Source organism: Zea mays, chromosome 5 (assembly GCF_902167145.1).
Source record: "Zea mays cultivar B73 chromosome 5, Zm-B73-REFERENCE-NAM-5.0, whole genome shotgun sequence".
Lineage (NCBI taxonomy): Eukaryota > Viridiplantae > Streptophyta > Magnoliopsida > Poales > Poaceae > Zea > Zea mays.
In genome coordinates this window covers 185,952,176-185,955,670 of record NC_050100.1, presented here as the reverse complement: position 1 = coordinate 185,955,670, position 3,495 = coordinate 185,952,176, and positions in this window count along the sequence as shown.

The following is a 3,495-nucleotide window of genomic DNA, read 5'->3' as shown; positions in this document are numbered from 1 at the left end:
ATTTTACTGACCTTAATAAAGCCTGTCCGAAGGACGAGTTTCCATTGCCAAGGATAGATTCCTTAGTTGATGCAGCAGCTTCATCAGAGCTCATGAGTTTGCTGGACTGCTATTCAGGCTATCATCAAATATGGATGAAGAAGGAAGATGAACCAAAAACCAGCTTCATAACCCCTAGTGGGACATATTGCTACCTTCGGATGCCTGAAGGGCTTAAAAATGCTGGAGGAAGTTTCAGCAGAATGACAGCAAAGGTTCTCCATTCTCAGATAGGCAGGAATGTACTAACTTATGTTGATGATATCATTGTAAAAAGTACGAAGCAGGATAACCACATTGCTGATTTACAGGAGACCTTCGCTAATTTTAGACAGGCTGGTCTAAAGCTGAATCCAGAAAAATGTGTCTTTGGAGTAAAGAAGGGGAAATTTCTCGGTTGCTTAGTTTCAACAAAGGGAATTGAGGCCAACCCAAGTAAAATCGAAGCTATACTTCGAATGGAGCCACCTAGTACAAAAAAGTGGGCTCAAAGATTAACAGGAAGGCTAGCATCTCTCAACAGATTCATATCTAGATCAGCAGAGAGAAACTTACCATTCTTCGAAGTGCTGAAGACAGCTGAAGTCTTTCAATGGGGACCACTCCAGCAGAAGGCCTTCGAAGAACTGAAGCAGTATTTGATAGATCTAACAACATTAACTCCACCTACGCCAGGGGCTTCTTTGTTATTATATGTGGCAGCTTCGCACTCAGCGGTAAGCGCAGCACTTGTTCAGGAGAAGCTTGAAGGCCAGGTTAAGAGGCAGGCCCCAATATATTTTGTATCCGAGGTTCTTAGTTTATCAAAGAAAAATTATACAGAGTTGGAGAAGGTACTGTATGCTGTCTTGATGGCCTCCAGAAAGCTTCGGCACTATTTTCAAGCTTACAACATAATTGTTCCTTCTTCACAACCTCTGAAGGATATTATGAGAAACCGAGAAGCTACTGGAAGGATTGGAAAATGAGCTGCAGAGCTCAATGAATTATGTATTGATTATGTTCATAGATCTTCGATTCAGTCCCAGGCATTAGCATACTTCATTGCTGATTGGACGCCAGGGGCTCAGGAGGAAGAAACAAATAAAGACGCCGAAGCATGGACAGTGTTTTGCGATGGGTCTTGGGGAACCTTCGGAGCAGGAGCGGCTGCTGTGTTGGTTTCACCTTCCAAAGTTAAAACTTGTTATGCGGCAAGACTTGATTTTAGTTGCACAAATAACATCGCCGAGTATGAAGCTCTGCTTTTGGGTCTTCGGAAATTAAAGGCAATGGGAATCAGAAGGGTCATTCTTAAAACTGATTCTCAAGTTATTTCTGGTCATGTTGACAAAAGTTACAAAGCAAGAGACCCGAAGCTTGAAAGGTATCTAGATACAGTCCGAATGATTGAGGCTTCCTTCGAAGGTTTCTCTGTCAAAAATATTTCTCGTGGAGAAAATGAATACGCTGATCTATTGGCTAAGTCAGCAGCCCAGGGGCTGCCTATACCTTCGGAAGTATTTTTTGAAACAATAAAAGCACCTTCGGTCGAGCTTCTTGAAAGAGCAATCCTCAATATATCCCCTGTTTATAGTGAAGATTGGAGAACTGAAATCATCTCTTTCCTTCAGGGTAATTTTCTTTCAGACGACGAAGCTTATAACAGGAGAATAGAAGCAAGAGCTCGACCATATGTCATAATAGAAGTGGAGTTATACAAGCACGGGGTCTGTTCCCCATTGCTCAAGTGCTTATCCAGATCCGAAGGTATAGAATTAATGAAGGACATACATGCAGGTCTATGTGGATCTCATATTGGATCTAGGCCCTTGCTTGGGAAAGTTTTTCGCCAAGGATTTTATTGGCCAAAGGCAGCTTCGGATGTAGCGGATTTAGTTCAAAAGTGCGAAGGTTGTCAGAAATGTGCAAGAGATCAAAAACAACCTTCGTCTTTAACTCAATGAATACAGCTCACTTGGCCATTGCAAAGGTGGGGTCTGGATTTGCTAGGTCCATTACCACCTGCACAGGGGAACTTAAGATATGTGGTGGTGGCAGTGGAATATTTTTCCAAGTGGATTGAGACAAAGCCCTTAGCCACAATAACCTCGTTTACTATTCAAAAGTTTTTCTGGCAAAACATTGTTTGTCGCTTCGGAGTGCCGAAGGCCATAACTGTGGATAATGGGACATAGTTTGATTCTGAAGCCTTCAGAGAATTTTGCAATCAAATCGACACGAAGATCCATTTTGCATCAGTCCGACACCCAGAATCTAATGGACTTGTTGAAAGAGCCAATGGGGTCATAATGACAGGAATAATGAAGTCAATCTTCAATCAGCCAAGGGGAAAGTGGCCAGACGAGTTAATCAAAGTGGTGTGGAGTCATAACACAACCATTTCAAGATCAACAGGCTTTACACCCTTTAAACTATTGTTTGGTGACGAAGCAATAACCCCAGAAGAGGCTAAAACAGGATCGATAAGGACAGTAGCTTCGGCAGAAGGCGAAAACGAAGCTGATTGTTCTATGGAAAAAGATGCTATTGAAGGGATTAGACTTCAAGTTGTGGAAAACATCAATAAATACCAAGCTAAAACAATAAAATGGCGTGATAGAAAGGTCAAGCTAAAGAATATTGAACCAGGACACTTGGTACTTCGAAGAGTAGCTAACCCTGAAATAGTAGGCAAATTACAGCTGAAGTGGGAAGGCCCCTTTTTGGTAGTATCTTCGTCAAGACCTGGTTCCTACAGATTGAAGGATATGGACGACAATGACATTCCTAGATCGTGGAATGCGGATGAGCTTCGGCGATATTATGTTTAGTTTGATGTAATTTTTTATATTCTTTTTTGTGGCATCCTTTTCCTTTCCAAAGGGGGAGAAAGGTTTTTAATGGGGCCACAACATGTAATTTTTCTTTTCCTTATTTCCATTCTATAAGAGCGATATCCCCCAAAATGTAAATGTAAAAGCTGAGAAAGCACCTTCGAGTGCAAAGAAAAAAGAAAAGAGAAAAGGGAAAAGCTCAAAGGTCGTTCATTAGGGAATGCAGAGCTTACAACGAAAAATAAACGCTGATTCCGCTGAAAGTAAAAGGCGAAGAAGCTCCTAAGGGAGGCTTACAGCGAAAAATAAACGCTGATTCCGCTGAAAGTAAAAGGTGAAGAAGCTCCTAAGGGAGGCTTACAGCGAAAAATAAACGCTGATTCCGCTGAAAGTAAAAGGCGAAGAAGCTCCTAAGGGAGGCTTACAGCGAAAAGTCAACGCTGATACACCGAAAAGTAAACGGTGAAGCCGAAAAGTAAACGGCAAAAAGATTTTTATCATTCTTAAGGGGACGAAGGGCCGTGCTTATGTTTTTTATTGAACATGTGTCCTAATATTCATTTGCACATAACATATCATCATGTCATTTGCATTCATAAACATCCATTTAGACATATGTAGAGTCATCATCATGCTACAC